This window comes from Mesoplodon densirostris, chromosome 4 (genome assembly GCF_025265405.1).
Source record: "Mesoplodon densirostris isolate mMesDen1 chromosome 4, mMesDen1 primary haplotype, whole genome shotgun sequence".
NCBI classification, from domain to species: Eukaryota; Metazoa; Chordata; class Mammalia; order Artiodactyla; family Ziphiidae; genus Mesoplodon; species Mesoplodon densirostris.
This window is the reverse complement of record NC_082664.1, coordinates 49,353,881-49,366,847: the sequence shown is the minus strand read 5'-3', so window position 1 is coordinate 49,366,847 and position 12,967 is coordinate 49,353,881. Positions and strand designations below refer to the sequence as shown.

At 37.2% G+C, this 12,967-nt stretch overlaps 1 protein-coding gene across 1 annotated transcript in view; it reads right to left on the bottom strand.

Annotated features, from left to right (window-relative positions):
• The window catches only part of FERMT2 (FERM domain containing kindlin 2), a 71,194-nt gene that overhangs the window by 36,055 nt on the left and 22,172 nt on the right, over positions 1-12,967 (bottom strand). The window lies entirely within an intron of this gene.

Here is a 12,967-nt window from a genome sequence, read left to right as displayed (position 1 = left end):
CAGACCATCTAAGCCACCGCTCCAGCCCAGCCCACCAACCTGCCCCCACCCTCACCCTATTTAAGGGACCAGACCGCCCTCCTCAGAGAGCCAGCAAGGGAAACTGTTGCTTGTTTCTGCTCTCTTGTGCTGCAGCACAAGTCTCAGTAAAGCCTTGCTGAATTCCTTGTCTGGCCTTTTACTGATTTCTATTGATTAAAGAGTCCAAGGGCACAAGTCGGTAACAAAGTTAACCCATTTACCCTCAAAAGTAACTTGGGGTTTGAATCAGTAGCGCTAATTGCTATGATTATGTAGATTCAGAAACTCAGAAGATATTTCAAGTATGTCTTTTGAGCCATATTTATCTAATTAGCAGAAGTGAATCATCATTTCCTAGACTACTTTTAAAAGAAACAAGATTCAACATGCTAATAAGAGACCTAATGATTTACGGGCTGTACTTTCAATTCTCAGTGTACCCTCAGCTTTGCTATCACTGCCATGTTGGGAGAAAATAAAGACTTTAGAAAATTCCTAGCTTCTGAATAATCACTTGTCCCCTCTGCTTCGGTATTAAGTGTGGGCAGGGTGGTAATCTCTCTCTCCACCCATTCATTTCCCCAAAGTAAATCATAAACTGGTACAGGTTGAAAAATCTAAAAAGTATATAGGGACATAAAACTAATCACGCCTGAGAAATATGACACGCTTCTATCACAATTTACCATTAACAAGTTTAGCGGGAGAGGGGAAAGCAAGCATGTATAATTGGAAAAAGCCTCCTAAATGTTTCTGGTATGTCCTTTCTGCTTGAGAAACACTGCACTACATGATTCATCCTTTGAGATTTTTGTTCCTAGGTCATTTCCTGTCAGCTCACAAGCCAACTATTATTAGAAAAATCAGTACTGTTAACTAGCTTTTTGGTCAGTCATAGGCAGATGAAGCAACTCCTAACTTGTATGTGCCCATGAGAATTGCCTGTGATGTAAAAATAATTATATTAAAAATATATGCTTAGGCCACACCCCCAGATAATACTCTTAGTGACTCAGGGGTTCCAACAGCTTGTTTTATGAAAGTTCTAGTGATGGATGTTAACTAAACTTACTGTGGTGATCATGTCACAATATATACAAATACTGAATCATTATTTTGAGCACCTGAAACTAATATAATGTTATATGTCAATTACATCTCTATTTTAAAGAAAGCACTATCAGTAATTTTGATTCCAACTTTTCCTTGAGAGCTAGTAGCTTAGGGAAAGGGGAGGAGGGAGAAGAACGACATCTTATTTCTCTAATTGGAGCAACGTAGCCATTGGCTACACATGAAGTCTGTGAATAAGTGGTTTTCATTTCATTACAACAATAACAGAAAAAGTGAAGTAAATCCATATAAAATACTATTTCATTGATACAGGAATTTAGGACTTATTATTTACTGTGTCTTATATCAAGAAGAAGTTAAACTAGTGACTTTAGGAATCTGAATCACATGTATAAGACTAGACTTGGTGAGGAGCATAAGTAATTAAACAAGGTTTATACTAAAATAAAATACACCTAGAGGACTATGAGTTATAAAAACTTTAAAATGGGCACACCAAAATACAATGCTATCTTTCTTTTATGCTAAATTATAGTTCAATAATAAAGATATACTAGCATTATGAATCACTACACAAAGCAATGATCCAGGATCTATTTATAACAAAAGGATAAACTACATAGCAATAAAATTTAACGTTCAAAATCAATATACTGTTATCAAGTAGAATACAAATCTAGTGGAAGACAGACTACATAAATTATCTATATAATTATGTAATTATATATAGTACATATATATATCTTATGTAATTATATATAGTACATATATATATCTCCAAAACTATGGGGCTGAGGAAGTGGGAAACTAAGGAGCAGAGAAGGGTTCTCAGGTAAAATAATAATCATTTTAGTTTAAAAATAAAAATTTCTGGAGCGTTTCCAGTTAAACATGTATGTTGAGTTTGTGCATTTACTTTCACTCCTTTCCAAAAATCATGCCAAAATGTAAAGAAATAAAACATGAACCTAAAAGGACAAAAATAATAGGGGAAAAACATCAGATAAGCAACATCAGAAGAATGCTGAGACAAAAGCCAGATGGGAAAGAAGCAAATGACTTAGCAAAGTGGACTAGTAGAGAATCAAGGTGTTGGCCGGAAGTACCAATGGGAAACACACCGACTCACTGTGCCAAACATCAAGCATGATCATGTACTGAAAACAGAGAGACAAGAAAAATGAATCCTGCCCCACATCGGATTACACCTACCCTTAGATACGCACCCTTTAGAATTCCTTACAAGAAAATCTGAAAAGCCCTAGGGAAAAGATCTTTCAGATACTGACATTTGAAAAAGTGTGCTTAATGTCTAAATACCCTGCAAAAGAGTGACAAGCTAAACCCCGTTCAACTAGAGTTTCCTATTAGGTATATGTATGAATGGACAATTAGAATGGACAATCAATGACTGACAGACATTACAGAAAGGACTCTGTGGTAGGCAGAATTCTAGAGATATCTCCTTAAAATTCCTGTCCCTGGTTATACAATCATACGCTAATTTAGGGCCTGCTGTGAAGAGACTTTGCAAATGGAATTTAGGTTACTGATCAACTGATTTTAGGGAGATTATCCTGAATTCTCTCAGTGGGTGCAATGCAATCACAGGAAGCCTGCCTAACAGAAGAGAAAGGCAGAAGAGGGAAGCAGAGGAGGGGTCATATAGATTTGAGGAGTTAAGAAGAGCTGGACTTGCTGTTGCTGGCTTGAAGAGACCGCAAGTCAAGGAATTCGGAAGGCCTGTGGAAGCTAGCAGACGAGCCAAGGGGAACGTCAGTCCTATAGCTACAGGGAACCCAATTCTACCATGCAGAATTCTTTCTCAGGGCCTTCAGGAAGGAACAGAGCCCTGCCAGACACCTTAATTTTGGCCTTATAAAATTCTAAGCAGAGGATCCAGCTGAGCCATGCTGTGCCCAGACTTTTCACACAGAAACTGTGAGATAATAAATGTGTGTTTTAGGCTGCTAAGTGTATGGCAGCAATGGAAAATTCACAGACCTTCCAATGTGAAAGAGAGCAAATGAAATGAAAAAGAACAACTTACGGAAACAGAAATAATGCGAAGAACAGAATAAAATAAAACATAAACCTCTTAATTACAAATCTCAGAAAGGTAAGACAATGGCATCTGTGAGAGATGAATAGGATGTTAAAAAATAACCAGAGGGACTTCCCTAGTGGTGCAGTGATTAAGTACCCACCTGCCAATACAGGGGACACGGGTTTGAGCCCTGGTCCGGGAAGATTCCACATGCCGCGAAGCAACTAAGCCTTTGAGCCACAACTACAGAGCCTGTGCTCTAGAGCCTGTGCTCCGCAACAAGAGAAGCCACCACAGTAAGAAGCCCACATACTGCAATGAAGAGTAGCCCCCGCTCGCCGCAACTAAAGCCTGCACACGCAGCAACAAAGACCCAATGTGGCCAAAAATTAAAAAAATAAAAATAAAAAAAAAAATTTTTTAATTAAAAAAAAAAGAGATAATAAGGGGCTCTTGGATATTAACAAGGGGGAAGAAGGGTCCTTTCCATTCTTAAAAAGAACGATTTTGATAAGGTTTAACTTATATAAAGTCTACAACTCTTAAATATATTCATGAATACCTGGGTAACAAAGATCCAGATAGAAACATAAAACACTGAAAAATAAAATTTGAAAGCCACAATAAAAAAGCAACAGACAAAATATAAAGTCAGGTAAGAGGATCAATCCAAGAACAATATCGGACTAATTACTAGCAACAAAAAGAAGAAAAAAAAACACAGGGGAGGAATTAGGGCACATTACTATGAAATTTCAAAATGGCAGGGAAAAAAATCCTAAAACGTTCCAGAGAGAAAAAGCAGTCTACAAAGAAAGGATGAAAATAAAAATTAAGAACACTATCAGGACTATAAATAGCAATACTGGAAGCTAAAACAACTGAACAATGAATTCCCAATTCTGAGGGAAATTAATTTTCAACCCAACAATTCCTATCAAAGGACAAAATAAAGACATTTTCAAATATAACATCTCAAAAATTTACATCCCATCCACCTTTGATGATGGAGGATATAGTCCATCAAAATAAAAGAGCAAATCAGGGCCTCCCTGGTGGCGCAAGTGGTTGAGAGTCCGCCTGCCGATGCAGGGGATACGGGTTCGTGCCCCGGTCTGGGAGGATCCCATATGCCGCGGAGCGGCTGGGCCCGTGAGCCATGGCCGCTGAGCCTGCGCGTCCGGAGCCTGTGCGTCCGGAGCCTGTGCTCCGCAACGGGGGAGGCCACAACAGTGAGAGGCCCGCATACGGCAAAAAAAAAAAAAAAAAAAAAAAAAAGAGCAAATCAACACTGAGGAAAATGCAAGGATCAAGTATGAGAGAGAAGACACTTTCCCTGGACAATGGTGGAGGGAAGTTCTGGGGCTATGACTGTACCACTTGACCTAGAAGCCATCTACTCCAGATTGGAGCAGGAGGATGGAGGGACTTCACAGTGTGTCTAGGAAGAAAAAAAAAGGAGGGAGGGAGGAGATTATTATCAGATAATGTATTTGATCATGAAAATTATAGAGAATCTAGAATGTAGAAGAATCAACAACAGAGCAGTTTCAAAACTAAGTAAATGATAAACAAAAAGGCATATAAGATAGAAAAGGTAAAAGTATACACTTTGGTTCAGCAAGTAAAAATATTTGCCTTGTTAAAATAATGCAAACAGGGCTTCCCTGGTGGCGCAGTGGTTGGGAGTCTGCCTGCCGATGCAGGGGACACGGGTTTGTGTCCCGGTCCGGGAGGATCCCATATGCCGCAGAGCGGCTGGGCCCGTGAGCCATGGCCGCTGAGCCTGCGCGTCTGGAGCCTGTGCTCCGCAACGGGAGAGGCCACAACAGTGAGAGGCCCACGTACCGCAAAAAAAAAAAAAAAAAATAATAATAATAATAATAATAATAATGCAAACAATGATACTGATTTAATAAAAAATTATAATAGTTATAATAAAGTGAGAAAGAAAAAGTTGAGAAAAAAGAAGCGAACAGATATCTAAAATGGATAAATCAAGAAATAACAGCATAAGCACATTATTTAAATTGCGGCGCTAAAAGAAACAGTAAAAAAGTAGAAAGTGGTAGGGAATGTGCTTGGGGTTGGGGCGATATAGGACAGAAAAGTCATTTTATGTTATATGCTTTTTTAGCTTTAACTCTGTTATCTATGGCTTTGATTAAAAAAATAATTTCAAAATCTTTCTGCTTATTTTGTAAAGAATGAATTGGAAGGAACAAGGATGGATAAAGTAGACCACTTAGGAGGCTGCTGGAACAGTCCAGAAGAGACATGGTGGTGGTGTGGCCTATGAGAACAGTAAGGATGGTAGAGATGGAAAGATGTGGAAAGATTCAAGATATATCTTGGAGGCAAAATTAACACTTCTGGGTGATGGATGAAATGTGTATAAGGAAGAGAGTGGTGCTAAGGATCACTCCCAAGTTTCTGACGTATATCTGGGATGGTGCTTTTACTGCTATGGGGACTTCTGAGGGGCAGAGTGGGAAGGGCGGAACACAGAGATTTGGAAAGGAATACCATGAGCTCAGTTTTGAACATGTTCAATTTGAAACTTCTGTGAAAGAAATGGTTTTGTTATTATAAATAATGCTTCAATGAGCAAATGATGGCTTCCTAAAAAAGGTACATGGCTAGAAGAAAATCAAGGATGAGTCAAGAATGGTCTCAGCTAAGACGGAGTAACAAGAATTTGATTTACCCTCCTGCTTTAGTTAAACAATAAGAAAGGAAAAGAAACTTTTTCAGGTATTAGACAACAAGGAGCACAGGAGAGAAGAGAAAAAAACCAGAATGAGCTCTTTGACTGTACCAGCTCACTGCCTAGAAGTAGTTCGGGGTGGGGAGGGGGCAAACAGAGTCAGGTCTTGCTGAGTTGAGATCTGAGATCTCTCAGAGATCTGAATCCAGGGAGGCCAAGATGGCTAAAATTTGTGGGTCAGAGTACCAGAGAGAAGAGAGCTCCACAGAGAGATCTGGAGATCTATAGTTATCCACTGGGATCTGGGTGAATACTGATCTGTGCAGTTGTGAGGGGAAAGTCTTCCTAATACACAGGATATTAAGAAGAATCCCCAGAAGGAAATTAGCCCTGGACTAATGGTGGCTCTGGACCTGCCCTAACAGAGCTTAAAAGCAAGTGTCAAAAGGATCCAACTGATTTCAAGTAATTTGACTGAAAAATTTGACAGAAAAAAAGCCAATGCTACTTTTTAAAATTAATTAATTTTTAAAAATACAGATATAAAATCCGCCCTAAAAAAAAGCAAATTGCTTTAAAGGGAGGTTTTCACAACTATGGAATTTAACATATGAACTATTTTTAATGTAGAATACCCTCCCTTTATGTAAAAGAGAGGATCTAGCACAGAGTTTTCCAAAGTATTCTGAAAATTTCACTATCATATAAGTTTCAGAAACACTGACTCTCATTTGTAGAGTTATAAATTATTCTGGTATATGATAGAAAGTGCCAAGGATCATAAACACTAAAAAACATGACTTTGGGGCTTCCCTGGTTGCGCAGTGGTTGAGAGTTCACCTGCCGATGCAGGGGACATGGGTTCGTGCCCCGGTCTGGGAAGATCCCACATGCCGCGGAGGGGCTGGGCCTGTGAGCCATGGCCGCTGAGCCTGCGCGTCCGGAGCCTGTGCTCCGCGGCAGGAGAGGCCACAACGGTGAGAGGCCCACGTACCGCAAAAAAAAAAAAAAGAAAGAAAAGAGGGAAAAGAAAAAAAATAGAACACATAGAAACCTTAAAATAAATACCATATAAAAAACAAATACCAAGGTGATAGATTTAAACTCAACGACACTGATAATCACATTAAAAGTAAATGGTCTTGGGCCTCCCTGGTGGCGCAGTGGTTGAGAGTCCGCCTGCCGATGCAGGGGATACGGGTTCGTGCCCCGGTCTGGGAGGATCCCATATGCCGCGGAGCGGCTGGGCCCGTGAGCCATGGCCGCTGGGCCTGCGCGTCCGGAGCCTGTGCTCCGCAACGGGGGAGGCCACAACAGTGAGAGGTCTGCGTACCGAAAAAAAAAAAAAAAAAAAGTAAATGGTCTATCAACTGTGTTGCATGCCAATTTGATATTATCACTATAAAGCAATATTACACTTAGAAACCTGTTTTCCCATAATCACTGAATTCTCTGATCTCTTTTTTCCAACTTCCTAGCATTTCCTCTCTGAAGTATTTAAATTAACTGTCCTGGATGAAGTTTCCTTTAAAAGGCAATGTCTTTGAAGTCCTATGGCTTCAACATATTCAATTTTGTTTTGAAATGTAATAAAAATAGTGAATTTCTATTCCTACATCTAAACCACTGGAAAAAGATAAACAATCTAATGGAAGCAACCTAAATGTCCATTGACAGATGAATGGATAAAGAAGATGTGAGGTGTGTGAGTGTACATGTGTGCATGTAATGGAATATTACTCAGCCATAAAAAAGAATGAAATAATGCCATTAGCAGTAACAGATGGACCTAGAGATTATCACAGGAAATGAAGTAGACAGAGAAAGATAAATATCATATGATATCATTTATATGTGGAATCTAAAAAAATGATACAAATGAACTTTCCATTTACTCTTAAAAAGGCTCGTCATTTGTAAAGCCTGCATGTCAGAACCCACCTTACATAAAAGAACTTAGCATGCTTTGCCAGCAGTGTTTCTTTCAAAAAGGAAAGGAAAATGTAACTAAAATCCTCACTTAATCATTACACAGAAGCATCTTCTTAAGAGTTATGTTATAAAAAAAATCAAGATAATTTTTACCAAATAGAAAACTTAGAAAAGCAGTCTGCCAAAACTCACACAATAGACAATCTGAATAAGTCTATACCTATTAAAGAAATTGAATCAATAATTAATAACCTTCCAAAACAGAAAGCACTAGGGCCAGACAGGTTCACTGGTGAATTCTACCAAACATTTTTTCTAGTTTTACTGAGGTATAACTGACATACAACACTGTGTAAGTTTAAGGTGCACAGCATAATGACTTGATTTACATAATATTACCACAGTAAGTTTAGTTAACATCCATTATCTCATACAGATACCGAAAAAAAGTTTATTTTCCTTATGGTAAGAACTCTTATGATCTACTCTCTTAACAACTTCCAAATAAACCATAGAGTAGTGTTAACTCTAGTCATTGTGCTATATACCACATCCCCAGTACTTACTTATCTTGTAACTGGGGGTTTGTACCTTTTGACTACCTTAATCCAATTCCTCCCCTTAGGTTGTTTCCATGTCTTGGCTATTATAAATAATGCTGCTATAAACATGGGGGTGCAGCTATCTCTCCGACACAGTGCTTTCCTTTGGATATATTCCCAGAAGTAGAACTGCTGCATCATATGGTAGTTCTACTTTTAGTTTTTTGAGGAACCTCCATACAGTTTTCCATAGTGGCTACATCAATTTACAATCCCACCAACAGTGCACAAGGGTTCCCTTTTCTCTACATCCTTGCCAGCATTTATCACTTGTCTTTTTGATAACCATTCTAACAAGTGTGAGATATATCTCATTGTGGTTTCAATTTGTATTTCCCTAATGATTTAGTGATGTTGAGCACATTTCCATATGCCTGTTGACCATGTGTATATAACTTGTTTGGAAAAAGGTCCATTCAGGCCCTTTGCCTATTTTTAAAAGTGGATTATTTGGGGGATTTTTGCTATTAAGCTATATGAGCTCTTTATATATTTTGGGTATTAACTCATCAGATATATGGATTGCAGATAATTTTTCCCATTCCACAGGTTGTTTTTCATTTTGTTGGTCATTTCTTTGGCCATGCAGAAAATTTTTTTGTTTGATGTAATTCTACTTGTTTATTTTTGCTTGTACTTTAGGTGTTATATCCAAAAAGTCATTGCCAAAACCCATGTCAAGGAGCTTTTTTCTTGACATCTGAGGAAGAAATTATACTAATTCTCTATAATCTCTTTCAGAAGATAGAAGCAGAGGAAATACTTCCTAATTCATTCTATGAAGCCAGCATTACTCTAATACTAAAATCAAACAAAGACACTGCAAGAAAAGAAAACTACAGACCAATATCTCTAATGAACATAAATGCAAAAATCTTTAATAAACTATTAGCAAATCAAATCCAACAATGTATAAATAGAATTATACACCATGACCAAGTGGGATTTATGCCAAGTATGCAAGGCTGGTTCAACATCCAAAAATCAATATAACCCATCACATCACAAGGCTGAAGAGGAAAAATCACATGACCATATCAATAGACGTTAAAAAGAAAAAAGCATGACAAAATCCAACTTATTCATGATAAAACACAGTAAACTAAAATAGAGGGGAACACTTCCTCAACTTTTTTTTTTTGGCTGTGCTGTGTGGCTTGTATGATCTCCCTGGTGGTCTAGTGGTTAGGATTCAGCGCTTTCACTGCTGCGGTCCGAGTTCAATCCGTGGTTGGGGAACACTTCCTCAACTTGAAAGAGATACTTGAAAGAGTATCTACAAAAACCCTTCATCTAACAGCATACGTAATGATGAGAAACTAGAAGCTTTCCCACTAAAATCAGGAACAAGGCAAGGATGTCCTCTCTTATCACTGCTTTTCAATATTGTACTGGAAGCCCTAGCTTATGCAATAAGACAAGAAAAGGAAATAAAAAGTGTACAGATTGGGAAGGAAGAAATCTGTCTTTGTTCACAGATAACATGATCACCTCTACAGAAAATCTAAAAGAACTGACAAAAACTCCAGAAACAAACACTTTTAGCAAGGTAAAGGACACAAGGTTAATATACAGAAGTAAATTGCAAAAAAAAAAAGTAAATTGCTTTCCAGCAGTGAGCATGTGGAATTTGAAATGTAAAACCTAATACTATTTACATTAGCACCAAAAAATAAAATATTTAGATATAAATATGACAATATGCACAGGATCTATATAAGGAGAACTACAAAACTGTGATGAAAGAAATTAAAGTAAGAAATAAGGGGAGAGACATTCCATGTTCATGGTTAGGAAGACTTGATCTGTCAAGATGTCAGTTCTTCTCATCTTGATCTATAGATTCAATGCAATCCCAAACAAAATCTCAGCAAGTTATTTTATGGACACTGACAAACTAATTCTAAAGTTTATATGGAAAGGCAAAAGACCCAGGATACCCAACACAATATTGAAGAAGAGCAAATTTGGAAGATTGATGCTACCTGACTTCAATTCTTACTGTAAAAAGCTACAGTAATCAAGACAAGGTGGTATTGGCAAAAGAACAGCAAACAGATCAATGGAAAAGAATATAGAGACCTACATAAATATAGTCAACTGGTCTTTGACAAAGCAGCAAAGGCAACACAATGGAGAAAAGATAATTTTTCAATAAACAGTGCTATAACAACTGGACATCCACATGCAAAAAAAAAATGAATCTAGACCCAGACCACACACCCTTCACAAAAATGAACCCAAAATGGATCACAGATCTAAATGTAAACTGTGAAAGCCTTAAAAGATGACATAAAAAAAAATCTAATGACCCTGGGTTTGGTGATGACTTTTTAGATATTATAACAAAGGCATGATCCATGAAAGAAATAACTGATAAGCCAGACTTTATAAAAATTAAAAATTTCTGCTCTGTGAAAGAAACTGCCTAAGATAATGAAAAGATAAGCCACTGACTGGGATAAAACATTTGCAAGACATATCTGATAAAGGACTGTTACCCAAAATATACAAAGAACTATTAAAACTCAACAAAAAACAAAAAACTTGCCTGAAAAATAGACCACAGACTTTAACAGATACCTCACCAAAGAAGATGTACAGATGGCAAATGAGCGTATGAAAAGATGTTCCACATCACATGTCATCACGGAAATGCAAAATTAAAACAATGATATACCACTATACATCTATAAGAATGGCCACAATCCAGAACACTGACAACACCAAATGCTGGTGAGAATTCAAGAGCAACAGGAATTCTCATTCACTGCTGAATGTGAACGCAAAATGGTATAGCTACTTTGGAAGACAATTTAGCGGTTTCCTACAAAACTAAGCATATTCTTACCATATGATCCAACAATCATACTCCTTAGTATTTACCCAAAGGAGTAAAAAACACATGTTCACAAAAAAAAAAAAAAAAAAACTGTACATGAATGTTTACAGCAGCTTTATTTATAATTGCAAAACTTGGAAATAACTAAGATATCTGTCAGTAGGTGTGGAAAATAAACTGTGGCACATCCAGACAATGGGATATTATTCAGCGCTTAAAAAAATGAGTTACCAGGCTACGAAAAGACATGAAGGAAACTTAAATGTACATTACTAAGCAAAAGACACCAATCTGAAAAGCTACATATTGTATGATTCCAATTGTATGACATTCCGTAAAAGGCAAAACTATGGAGAGAGTAAACAGATTAACCATTGCCAGGGGTTGTTAGGGGAGGGATGAAAAGGCAGAGTACAGATTTTCAGGGCAGTGAAACTATTCTGTATGATATTACAATGATGGATATGTCATTATACATTTGTCCAAAGCCGTAGACTGTACAACACCAAGAGTAAATGCTAATGTAAACCATAGAGTCTGGATGATAATGATGTATCAATGAAGGTTTATCATTACAACAAATGTCCCAGTCTGGTGTGGGGTCTTGATAGTGGGGAGGTTGTATGTGTGGGAATGAGGGTAAATGGGAACACTCTGTACTTTCTGCTTAATTTTGCTGTGAACCTAAAACTGCTGTAAAAAAAGTTTATTAAAAAAACTGATAAATGATATAAACAGGCAATTCAAAAAAGAAACTGAAATGGCCAGTAAAGACATAAAAAAATAGTTATCTTTATAAACTAAAATGAAATACTGTATTTTTTCACTCAGAGAAGCAAACACTAAAAACTGACAACATTCAAGTGTTAGTGACAACTTGAGGCAATGGGTTTTCACACATTGACGGTTGGAATGTAAACTGGTATAACCACTTGGGAGAGCAATTTGACGGTATCTGAAATGAATTATGTGTACATTTAAAACACAGCAATTCTACTTTCTACTTCCACACAAACACAAAAGAGAAATTCCTCCACACTCGTGCAAAACGGCATTAAGAAGATACCTGCACAGCAACTGCAGGAAAGTTTTGTTTTTGGATATATACACTCACAGATGTGGATACATGTATGTATGTTTACGTATTTTCAAAAGTACTGGAAGATACATATTAACCTTATGCAGTAGTTGCTTTGTGAAGAGATTAGAGGAGAATATGAATCAAGAACTTTACCTACATTATTTTGACTTAAAAAATAGTTTAGCAAAATGATAAAATATCAGCTATTAATTCTAGATAATAGGATTTAGGTAAATGTTACATAATTATTTGTATTTTTCTGTATTTTAATTTTTGTCTTAGAAATTCCATTAAACATTAAAAAAAAACCTTGTAATTTGAGTCATTAGAACAAAACAGTAACGTCCTGTATCTCCCCCGAATCTATGGTACAATGGAGTTATGTACTAATGATAATGACAATGGTTCACATTTTCTCTGATGGTTGAATATTTCCTGTCATATGACAGAACTGGGTCAGCCAAAAGTAATCTACATCTCATTTCAGAAAACATAAACAGAACTGCTACAAGAGTTTTCAAATTGTAGACTGGTTAAGGACGACAACACTCATGGTCATTTCCTTAGGAGCTGTGTCAGGCCTTCAATGAAGGAACACAATCTGCCTGAATCACTAAAATCGAATACTGACTTACGTTAACGGAAATACTACAAAAGCTAC